Raw genomic sequence first — 12,862 nt, forward strand, 5'->3', positions numbered from 1 at the left:
ACTTTCATGCATTGGAGAAGGAAATGGCAACCCACTCCAGCGTTCTTGCCTGGAGAATCCCAGGGACAGCGGGGCCTGTTGGGCTTCCGTCTATGGGGTCACACAGAGTCGGACTCGACTGAAGCGACTTAGCATCAGCAGCAGCAGCAGCACAGGGAACTTGTCTCAATGCACTGAAGTGATCTAAATGGGAAGAAAATTTAAAAAGAAAATGGGACGTATGTATACATAATAACTGATTCATTTTGCTGTACAGCAGAAACTAGTACAACATTGTAAAGCGACTATACGCCAATAAAATTTTTTTAAAAAGTGATGAGGCCAGAAGACTTAGCTTTCTGTATCATTCAGGATTCTGGCAATAAAGAAATGGTACATTCAAATTGAATAATTTGAGAATAATTTAGTGTTGGCAGGGTGTGGAGGAACGAGAAAGGATTGTGCAGTATACTGAACCCCCAATAATAGCCAGGTATTTCTAAACCTGAAGGATTAAAAGTGAGATTACAGGGACCCAGAACAGAGGGATCTTGGTAGAGAAAGTTTCTTGGCAGAAGTGTAACTTTTCATCAAGGGACACAGGTAGTTAAGAGTGATCTACAAGGGAGGGAACCTAGAAGGCAAACACTGAGATTTCACTCTGCTTCCTGGACACAATCTCCTGTTGTATTTACCTCTGGTCAAACCTGAGAGATAAAGGACTCAGCATGTTGTTTAACCTCAAAATTGCACCAAGAGACATACAAATGGCATTCCTTGTAAAGATCAACTTGAGTGTGAATGCCACTGTTACCCACATTGTTATGCCATACTTCCTAATGTTTTTTTTAAAGTCAGGTTTATTGAAGGATAATTTACATAAACAAAATTCACCCTTTTAAAGTGCACAGTTTGATGAGTTTTGACAAATGTAGACAGTATGTATCCTCCACTACAATCAAGATAAAGACCATCTCTATAGGCACCCCACCCCCACCCCACTGCCCTTTACAGTTAATTCTCTACCCAAGTCCTAGGTCCTGTTAACCACCCATCTGATTTCTGTCTCTATAATTTTGCCTTTTCCAGAAGGCTTTAGGAAATTATACAGTATGTAGTCTTCGGTGTCTGGCTTCTTTTACTCAGAATAAAGCTTCTGAGGTACATCCATATTACTAGATGTACCAGCACTTGGTTTCTTTTAAAATGGGAATGTTCTTTTGAGTAGATGTGCCACATTTGCTTAATCATTTACCAGTTGGTGAAAATTTGAATTGCTTCCAGTTTTTGGTGATTATGAATAAAGCTGCCAGAGTCATTAACATAGAAGTCTCTGAGTGGATATACATTTTATTTTCACCTGGGCAAATATAAAGAAATGGGATTTCTAGATCACATGGCAAGGGTATGTTTAACTTAATAAGAAATAGCCAAAATGATTTCCAAAGTCGCTCTACCATTTTGCATCTCCACCAGAAATGTATGAGAGTTCTAGTTACTCAGCATCTTGCTAGCATTGGACAGTCGTTGCCGTTTCCAAAAATTTAGCCTTGCTAATAAATGTATACTGGTATCTAGATGTACTTGGGACTTCCTCAGGGGCTCAGCGCTAAGAATCTGTCTGGAATGTAGGAGACGTAGGAGACATGGGTCCAGTCCCTGGTTGGGAAAGATCCCCTGGAGGAGGGCGTGGCAACCTACTCCAGGATTCTTGCCAGGAAAATCCCATGGACACAGAAGCCTGAAGGTCTATTGTCCATGGGGTAGCAAAGAGTCGGACATGACTGCACACAAGCTCTCTACTGTATACTATCCTACTGTGTTTAATTTGTATTTCCATAAAAACTAAGGGATGTTGATAATCTTCTCATGTACTTACTCCCCCTTGTATATCTTCTTTGGTAAAGTGTCGGTTCAAATCTTTTGCTTAATATTCAGTGGTGAGAATTCTCTATACATTCTAGATACAAGATTTTTTTAAATGAGATTTGTGTTTTGCAATTTTTTTTCCATTCTATAGCTTGTCTTTTCACTCTCATAGCACCTTTGTTTCATAGAGCAGGCATTTATAATTTTGATGAAGTACAATTTGCCATTTTTAAAAAACAGAACATATTTCATACCCTAAAAAATCATTTCCTCACTCAGGTTTGCAGTAATTTTTTCTTGTGTTTCCTTCTCGAAGTTTCTAAAATTATTTGTCTACTATAAGTCATTTCCATTTCCATTTAGGTTTTAAGATCAACTTATGAATGTGTACAAAAGAACTAGCTGGGATTTTATTGGAATTTCTTTGAATCTATAGATCAATTGGAGGAAAACTGACATTTTTCAAGTATTCTAATGTGTGAACTTAGTATGTTTCTATTTTATTTAGCTCTTTGATTTCTCTTTACAATGTTTTTAAATTTCAAAGAGTACTAATCTTGTATTTATTTTGTTAAATATTTCACTAATTGTTTGATATTTTTTATGCTATTACAAATGTAGCTTCTAAAATTTCAATATCTAAGTGGACATCTCTAGTTTACAAAAATACAATTGATTATTGTCTATTGATCTTTTATTCTGTGACCTTCTTAAACTTATTTATCAGTTCTAGTAGGTTTTTATAGATTAAACAGGATTTTATGTAGGTACATAAAAAACCTGGTTCAGGTAGGAAACCTGTTTTGAATCTTCAACTTGCATGTCTCTCATATTTTTGTAATTGTTTATTGCCTTATCCAGCCCCTCCAGTGAAATAGTCTATAGAAGTGGAGGGTGAAAATCCCCACCTTGTTCCTGATCTTGTGGTTAAGAAGGTATTAATTTTTCACCATTAAATATGATAATGTAGGGTTTGTATAACTGCCCTTTATCAGGTTGCAGAAGTTCCCTTCGGTTATTAGTTTTCTGAAAGTGAATTATAACCTTGCTCTTCTGAGATAAATTCTACTTGATCACAATGAATACATTTAAGGGTATTTATTGATGAGGGAGGTAGGCTTTTTATTTCCTTAAAATGTATTTTTCAGCTTTTGGTATCAGAATTATGGTGGTCTCACAAAATAATTGGGAAGAATTATACCCTTGTCTTAGTTCATTCAGGATGTTATAATGAAAATACTATAGACTGGAAGGCTTAACAACAAACATTTATTTCTAATTTTCTGGAAGCTGGGCAGTCCAAGATTAAAGTGCCTGCAGATTTGGAGTCTAATGGGAGCGTATTTCCTGGTTCATAGATGATGAACTTCTCAATGTTTTCTCACATAACAGGAAGTGTGAGAGACATCTGTGGGGTCTCTTTTGCATGTATGCTCAGTCTCTCAGTCGTGTCCGACTCTTTGAGACCCTATGGACTGTAGCCAACCAGGCTCCTGTGTCCATGGGATTTTCCAGGCAAGAATATACTGTAATGGGTTGCCATTTCCTCCTCCAGGGGATCTTTCTGACCCAGGAATCGAACCTGTGTCTCCTGCATTGGCAAGTGGATTCTTTATCACTGAGGCATCTGGGAAACCCATTGGGTCTCTTTTGTAAGAACACTAATTCTATACACGAAGCTTCCACCATTATGACCTAATCACTTCTCAAAGACCCCCCCACCCCCCATCTTCTAATACTATCACATTAGGGGTTAGGATGAAAAGTGAAAGTGTTAGTTGCTCAATCCAACTCTTTGAGACCCTGTGGACTGTAGCCGCCAGGCTCCTCTGTTCATGGGATTCTCCAGGCAAAAATACTGGAGTGGGTTGCCATGCCCTTGCGCAAGGGATCTTCTCGACCCAGGGATCAAACCAGTGTATCCTGCTTGCAGACAGATTCTTTACCCTCTGAGCCACCTGGGAAACCCCTGCAATTATTGATATACTTATTTTTAAAGCTACCATCTTAAAACTGGTGTTTTTGTTTCATCTATTTTCTACTATTCTACTTTAATTTGGATTATTGTTAATACATATGTTTAAGTTGTTGCTATAGATTTACAATATGCCAATCATTATATTGACACAGCTTTCCTTCAAGTCATATTTTCCCACTTCACATATAGGGTAACAATCTTTTAATAGTATAATTTCATAGTATTCTTTTTACCCTTTGTAGCATTATTGTCACACTTTTTAATTTTTGCTTTTATAAACCCAATTTTTTTTTCTATATTTATTTTACAAAGTCAATAATTTTTAGTGATTAAAAATTTTTTAAATTTCAGTTCAGTTCAGTTCAGTCTCTCAGTCGTGTCTGCCTCTTTGCGACCCCATAAATCGCAGCACGCCAGGCCTCCCTGTCCATCACCAACTCCCAGAGTTCACTCAGACTCACGTCCATCGAGTCAGTGATGCCATCCAGCCATCTCATTCTCTGTTGTCCCCTTCTCCTCCTGCCCCCAATCCCTCCCAGCATCAGGGTCTTTTCCAATGAGTCAACTCTTCACATGAGGTGGCCAAAGTATTGGAGTTTCAGCCTCAGCATCAGTCCTTCCAGTGAACACCCAGGACTGGTCTCCTTTAGGATAGACTGGTTGGATCTCCTTGCAGTCCAAGGGACTCTCAAGAGTCTTCTCCAACACCACAGTTCAAAAGCATCAATTCTTTGGCACTCAACCTTCTTCACAGTCCAACTCTCACATCCATATGTGACCACTGGAAAAACCATAGCCTTGACTAGACGGACCTTTGTTGGCAAAGTAATGTCTCTGCTTTGGAATAGGCTATCTAGGTTGGTCATAACTTTTCTTCCAAGGAGTAAGCGTTTTTTAATTTCATGGCTGCAGTCACCATCTTCAGTGATTTTGGAGTCCCCAAAAATAAAGCCTGACACTGTTTCCCCATCTATTTCCCATGAAGTGATGGGATCAGATACCATGATCTTCGTTTTCTGAATGTTGAGCTTTAAACCAACTTTTTCACTCTCCTCTTTCACTTTCATCAAGAGGCTTTTTAGTTCCTCTTCACTTTCCGCCATAAGGGACACATCTTACAAGGTAGGAATTATCCATAATTAAATCATCGGGAAATACGATTTGGAATATGTTCGAAGTCATGCAGGTATAAAGGTGAGAGCTAGAATTTGTGCTTGTGAGTGACTCCTCCAAAACTTTTCTTTAAAACTTCTTCAATATTGCTTTCCACTGTGCTATACCAATGATGCTGAGAAGTCAGCTTGACAGTCCTGGGTATCCCTGATATTCTGGAATGATCTATTTAGGCCATCAACTTTCATCATTGTGGAGAAGTCATGTCTTTATGAATTATATACCCTTTAAATTCATCTCTACAAATTCACACTGGGAAGGATACTCAGGTATCAAAATATAAATAAACTTTGCTCAATATGCAATAGGAAATAAGACAAGTAAATTAGAACCTCTTAAGTAAGTAGGACAGAGAAGGTGATGGCACCCCACTCCAGTACTCTTGCCTGGAAAATCCCATGGACGGAGGAGCCTGGTAGGCTGCAGTCCATGGGGTCACGAAGAGTCGGACGCGACTGAGCGACTTCACTTTCACTTTTCACTTTCATGCATTGGAGAAGGAAATGGCAGACCACTCCAGTGTTTTTGCCTGGAGAATCCCAGGGACGGGGGAGCCTGGTGGGCTGCCGTCTATTGGGTCGCACAGAGTTGGACACGACTGAAGCGACTTAGCAGCAGCAGCAGCAAGTAAGTAGGAAATGCCACTGCTGGACTGTACCCGTCAGACTTACATTCCTGTACTTGCCCAGCTTCAGGACCAACAAAAGAGCCTGGAGTCTGAGACTGAGAGGTCAACGGCTTAATGGATGGAGGAGCTTACATGTCTGAAACAAGGTCCGAGAGTGACACCCCACTGTGTGTGGCAGATGGTGCAGGGCATGGCAGGAGACTTCTCTCTCTCTCGAGGGTGGGGAGAAGTTACCAGTTCTGAAGGAATAGACATCAAGTAGGTTTACATGTTGGGTTTTCCTGGTGGATCAGTGGTTGAAAATCCACATACCAATGTAGAAGTCATGGATTCAACCCCTGAGTTGGAAAGATCCCCTAGAGAAGGAAATGGCAACCCTGTCCAGTATTCTTGCCTGGGAAGTCCCATGGACAGAGGAACCTGGCAGGGTCTATGAGATCACAAAAACGTGTCCATGGGGTCACATAAGAGTAGGACACGAATTACCAACTGAACAACAACAGCAACAACAATGGGCTCACTGGTTACTGGAAAACCAGGAGAGAGGCACACCTCTCACCCTTTCCTTTTGGTAAGAATTATCACTAGTGGGGGCCTGGGGCAAGTGTGTAGAAAGGTCAGTCTTGTGAGCAGGGTATAGGTGAGGCATGCACTGGTTGAGCAGGGGTTGTATGGGGAGCAAGAGAACAGCCACCTTGGGTGGCCTGACTATACAGCCAGTAACAAGATTATTAAATTCTCTTTGTTGATTGTTGTTCAGTCATTAAGTTGTATCTGACTCTTTGCACCTCCATGAACTGCAGCACACTAGGCTCCCCTGTCCTTCACTGTCTCTTGGAGTTTGCTCAAATTTTTGTCCATTGAGTTGGTGATGCTATTCAGCCAATTCATCCTCTGCACCTCCCCTCTCCCCCAACCCAACCCTGCCGCCTTTTGCCTTCAATCTTTCCCAGCGTCAGGATCTTTTCCAATGAGTCAGCTCTTTACATCAGGTGGCCCAAGTATTAAAACTTCAACTTCAGCATCTGTCCTTCCAATGAATATTCAGGGTTGATTTCCTTTAGGATTGACTGATTTGATCTCCTTGCAGTCCAGGGGACTCTCAAGAATCTTCTCCAGCACCACAATTCAAAAGCACCAATAAAGCAAGACTTCAAGTAAGATATCCAGTGCAAATTAACTATAATATGAATGCTTAAAAACCTCTAACATAGACAGTATCCAAAGGATGAACGTAATCATCCTACTCTACTCTATGCGTGTCAGATTGTATTGTACTTTGAGAGAGTTGCAGACAAATTAGTGTCCCAAAATGAGGACCCAGCTCAGGGTGGTACCTGGAAGACAGTTGCTTTAAAGACCATATAGAAGAATGCATAAGTTTAATTTGAGGGGCAAAAAATAAAAACAAGCAAACAAACTATAGAGGGTCCTAATATTGATTATGGGTCATAAAACACAGGAAGAGAGATTTTAATTCAATAGGAACAAAGCACTGTCTACATTTTATTTAGATCTTTTGACAATAGAATTATTTCCCTCAAAGAACAGTTAGTCCCTACATCAAAAAGAAAAGTGAGTCTGTTGAGTGTGTTGAAGAAAGGATTGCACTTCTAATCCCTTAGATTAGAAGACTAGTAAGGTTCTAAACCTGTGATTCTCTTAACAAAAACTGAAAAGTATATATTGGTATGAACATATATTCAAATATACAGAGTGACTTGTTTATATCATCTGTCATATATTGATCAAAGTTATTACCATGTGTAAGTTTTAAATATAAAGCACTCTCCTTAGTGTGGTTGCCAGACATATTGGACAAGTTAAAATAAACTTTGACTTGATATTGCCCATCTTTGCCCTAAAATCAATTTGTATCTTATTACCTAAACAAATACACTGGTTGAATAAAATATACATGTAATATGTGATACAATCATTAATCTCTTTTGCTTCAGAATTAGTTCTCTTATTATATTTGCTCACAAAATTATAAATATTTTCACTCTAAATGGGAGTAGATAGGTATAGGCATGAATGTAAGTCCTTGTCAAGAATATTTCTCATCAGATTTCACTCATCTCCCTAGTTACTACTGCCATATATTAAATAAAAGTAATTTATTCTAACCTCAGGCAGATGGTTCTACAGTAATCATTTTTTGGTTTTTAATTAATTGTTTTCTCAAGCAAAAAAGTATATAAGTTTAGTTTTCTCTGTCTTTTTAATAATGAATTCAAATTGAGGAAGGAGGAGGGGATGACTTACAAGTGACTTTGAAATTCTTTAAACACTAAATTTCTTTTCCTTTTCTTTCCTTCCAAATTTCAAATTAGGAGGTATATTGAAGAATTCAGTGTTTAGGAATCAGACATACATTTTAAAATACACTCTGTATTTATTTATGAAAATAAATATTTAAATAAAGGTTAAATACATATTTAAAATTTATTAAGTACTTACCATGAACCATATACTGCTCTAAGGGGTTTTACATGTATCCAGTCCGGTTCAGTCGCTCAGTCGTGTCCGACTCTTTGCGACCCCATGAATCGCAGCACGCCAGGCCTCCCTGTCCATCACCAACTCCTGGAGTTTACCCAGACTCACGTCCATCGAGTCAGTGATGCCATCCAGCCATCTCATCCTCTGTCGTCCCCTTCTGCTCCTGCCCCAATCCCTCTTTTCAGAGTCTTTTCCAATGAGTCAACTCTTCTCATGAGGTGGCCAAAGTACTGGAGTTTCAGCTTTAGTATCATTCCTTCCAAAGAAATCCCAGGGCTGATCTCCTTCAGAATGGACTGATTGGATCTTCTTGCAGTCCAAGGGACTCTCAAGAGTCTTCTCCAACACCACAGTTCAAAAGCATCAGTTCTTTGGCACTCAGCTTTCTTCACAGTCCAACTCTCACATCCATACATGACCAATGGAAAAACCATAGCCTTGACTAGATGGACCTTTGTTGGCAAAGTAATGTCTCTGCTTTGGAATAGGCTATCTAGGTTGGTCATAACTTTTCTTCCAAGGAGTAAGCGTCTTTTAATTTCATGGCTGCAGTCACCATCTGCAGTGATTTTGGAGCCCCAAAAAATAAAGTCTGATACTATTTCCATTGTTTCCCCATCTATTTCCCATTAAGTGATGGGACCAGATGCCATGATCTTCATTTTCTGAATGTTGAGCTTTAAGCCGACTTTTTCACTCTCTACTTTCACTTTCATCAAGAGGCTTTTTAGTTCCTTTTCACTTTCTGCCATAAAGGTGGTGTCATCTGCATATCTCAGGTTATTTATATTTCTCCCGGCAATCTTGATTCCAGCTTGTGCTTCTTCCAGCCCAGCGTTTCTCATGATGTACTCTGTATATAAGTTAAATAAGCAAGGTGACAATATACAGCCTTGACGTACTCCTTTTCCTATTTGGAACCAGTCTGTTGTTCCATGTCCAGTTCTAACTGTTGCTTCCTGAGCTGCGTACAGGTTTCTCAAGAGGCAGGTCAGGTGCTCTGGTATTCCCATCTCTTTCAGAATTTTCCACAGTTTATTGTGATCCACACAGTCAAAGGCTTTGGCATAGTCAATAAAGCAGAAATAGATGTTTTTCTGGAACTCTCTTGCTTTTCCATGATCCAGCGGATGTTGGCAATTTGCTCTCTGGTTCCTCTGCCTTTTCTAAAACCAGCTTGAACATCTGGAAGTTCACAGTTCACGTATTGCTGAAGCCTGGCTTGGAGAATTTTGAGCATTACTTTACTAGGGTGTGAGATGAGTGCACTTGTGCAATAGTTTGAACATGCTTTGGCATTGCCCTTTTTTGGGATTGTATCAACTTACTTAAAATCATCACAACAATACTCTGAGGTTAATTCTTTTATTATATTCATTTTGAAAATAAGGAAACTGAGATATATTTAGGTTAGTCAACAGATTCAGTTTGGTTCAGAGGCCAGATTCTTGGCCGTCACTTTTTATTGATAGAGAAAGTGCATTGTGCCAAGAAAGTGACAAGTGACAATTTTAGCTGGAATAGCAATAGGTTTTAGCCATAAAAATTAGGAATTAGTAAAGGTAATATTTTCCTTTTTGTTTTTAAAAGATATTTATGACTAAATGCTATTGTTTATTTTTATGTTTTCCCAAAATTAATATAACTCTGGGGGGAATATTTCTCATCCAGTCTTGTTCTCTTTCTTTCATTTTCTCTCCTTCTGTTAGACACACAAACACATATTCTAGCATTTTTAATGTTTTTATAACTTTGTGCACTGGAGGCCAGTAGATACTTAGCGGAGGCAAGTAAGTTATCTTTTTCTACACACAGAATCTTTACGTCTACAAAACGGCCTCTACAAAACTGAACTTCCAGCTGCTAGCATGATTTAATTTAGGAATATCCCACAGGTTTTCCCTTTGCATATTAGACGTAAGATACTCCCTGGAAAAATTACCCCTGGCTACCATTTGGTCTTCCTTGGACTGGCATAGTTGGGATTGAAGAGTAAGATTGTCTTTGTCCTGTACAGGCCCTGGACAAGTCTTATATTTTCTGGGCTTCTAGTTCCTTCTCTGTGAAATAAGGAGCTTTTTCAAGTGACCCCTACGGCATTTTCCAGTTTTCAAATGTCTTTGACTCACTAAGTCAGGTAACCGCTTATCTGCAAATGTGCTTACATTGACTACAGTGTAGGGTGTTCATCTCCACAAATATTCCCTTAGAGTCTTTTGTGGACCAGGTCCTTAGAAAGTCAAAGTGTAGGATAAAGAATTTGTATGGGATAGCCCACATTCTCAAGTAACTTAAGGTCTTGCAGAGAAGAGTGTTAATTTGAAAAATAATGACATTTCAATGTGATTAGTGCTATACAAATAGTGTAAGAACAGTTTTATGGAAGCATATTTTAAACATGATTTGAGAGATTTACCTTCTGTCATATTATTTTCGTTGCCAGGGTGCCTGAAGAGTGACTGACAGGTCTCGCCCTAACATTAAGTATGTGCACATGTTTTCTGAATAAGGATGTATCTTACCATCTGCAAGTTAAGACTAGAAAAAGCCTTCAAGGTCTATGCTATTATGATTGTAAAGGAACAAAAGTAACTTTTTTAATATTCAAGATCCATATTATCTTTCAGGGTCCGTCGATGTAAAAAAAAAATGAAGCTGTAAAGTCCATTCTTAATATATCTTACTTACAATTATCACCATGAGCTATTTTCTTGAATAGATGCATGAAACTGGATGCTTGGGGCTGATGCAGTGAGACGGCCCAGAGGGATGGTATGGGGAGAGAGGAGGGAGTGGGGTTCAGGATGGGAAACACGTGTATACCTGTGGCGGATTCATGTTGATGTATGGCAAAACCAATACAATATTGTAATTAACCTCCAATTAAAATAAATAAATTTATATTAAAAAAAAAATAAAATGTGCTTAGCCTTCTTCCTTTATATTTTTTAGTATATTAAAAAATTCTGTTTTTTAAAAAAATTTTCTTGTCTGTGCCACCCAGCATGTAGGATCTTAGTTCCCCGACCAAGGATCAAACCTGTGTCCTTCACACTGGAAGTGTGGCTTCTTAACCACTGGAACACGAGGGAAGTCCCCAAATGTTCTTTCTTACTCTTCACATTGAGCCTTTGTTTCAGCATTTGTGAATCTTGTTCATTATCTGCAATAAACTCTCACTCACTAGTCTGCAAGATATTAGAATTCACTTACCTGTCAATGTGAAGCAGAACTATATACCTCTCACTAAAGCATACACTTTAGCCTTAAATCTAATTATAATTGTGAAAATGGTAATGAACTTGAAAATAAAGTTGTGGAATTTCATTTTGCAGAGTTGACAGTGGAAATCAAGGCTGTAAGCAAAGCCATCCTTGTTCCCAGTCTGTCCCATAATAATGTCCAGCTTTATCCAGTCCTCTCTGAGCAGTACTGGGGCACTAAAATCTCATATTTATTTTTTACTATATTTAAAGTCTAGTATGAAATAACAACAAAAGTAGGTTAAATCATTGGAAGAAAAATTACTTTCATTATTTACATAAAACAGAGTGAAGTAAAAATCACTCAAAATGATGAACATTGAAGTTAACTATTACTGCATTAAAGATTACTTAATTAAAAATTAAAAATAATGTTTAGCTAGTTCAGTTATTAAAAGTTTTAAAACACTTTTTCAAGATTTGAGTTTGTTAAGCAACAAAACTTCCAATAACATATTTCTCTTAATTATTTTATTCATGGATCTTTGAGCACAACCTTATTAAATAATTATGATTTATTGAACTTTGTCTCATTGAAGAAAAATTATCTATCTATCTAATTATCTATTTGGTTATGATTATTTAAAAGCCTCATGATCCCCCATCCCCATTCCTGTGGACCGAAGGGTGATATTTTGATTAAGGAAAAGGAAATTGGAACAAAGAATAGCTCATTTCCATATGACCAAAATAGGTGTCTAGTAATAATCATAATAATCCTTAACATTTGTTTAATTCTTCCTCAGAGTCAGCACTCTGCTAATAGTGTCAAGTTCTTTATCTTGTTTCATCTTCAAGTAGTTTTAAGAGATAATATTATTATTATTAGCCATAAGTTTGCAAAGCACTAACTTTGCTATGGAATGTTTAAATGCCTTAAGAGAGGTCACAGCTAGTAAGTGGTAAGTGGTGGGGTGGAGGGAGCAGGGGGAGGATTCAAACCTGATGTGTTCACAGTCTATATTCTAACTACGTATCATAAGCCTCTTAAATATAAATAATTTCTACTCACCCTTTTACCTAGAGCAAGTTATCTAGAAAGTATCTTTTCATTCTTTCTTTTCTTTTGAGAAACTTGCTAGGATGAAGAAAGCATCTGCAAATATTAAGAGAAAGTATATGGAAGAGGATATACTGATCACATATGTGTATAAAAATCTCTTTTTAGAAACAGGGCTGGCTAGATTAAGGAAGGAAAAACTGGAGGCAGGGCTGTAGAATCTGGCCCAGTGTCTGTTTACTTTGGTCCAAAGAATTCAAGATCCCAAGGAGAAAGCTCTCTACCGATGCAAGGGCTATTGGTATATCAAACTACTCTGAAATGTGTCTGTTGGAAATGTTTTTCTACATTTACTGTCTTAACATTAAAGTTTTATTGATTGAATTAACTCAGTAAGCAAAAATTGGTTTTTAATTTAGGACTTTTTTTTAGCTCATTTAAAAATACTGATTCTGGGATCAAAACAT

The 12,862-nt window shown here is 38.1% G+C and overlaps 1 long non-coding RNA gene across 1 annotated transcript in view; it reads left to right on the top strand.

Moving 5' to 3' along the window:
- LOC138989147 (uncharacterized) overlaps positions 1 to 10,945 on the top strand; it is a 36,883-nt gene extending 25,938 nt beyond the window's left edge. The window contains exon 3 of the long non-coding RNA XR_011465363.1: positions 10,576 to 10,945. This is a non-coding gene — a long non-coding RNA (uncharacterized lncRNA). The remainder of the gene's footprint in view (positions 1 to 10,575) is intronic.
- Positions 10,946 to 12,862: the final 1,917 nt, after the last annotated feature.

Source organism: Bos mutus, chromosome 1, assembly GCF_027580195.1.
Source record: "Bos mutus isolate GX-2022 chromosome 1, NWIPB_WYAK_1.1, whole genome shotgun sequence".
NCBI classification, from domain to species: Eukaryota; Metazoa; Chordata; class Mammalia; order Artiodactyla; family Bovidae; genus Bos; species Bos mutus.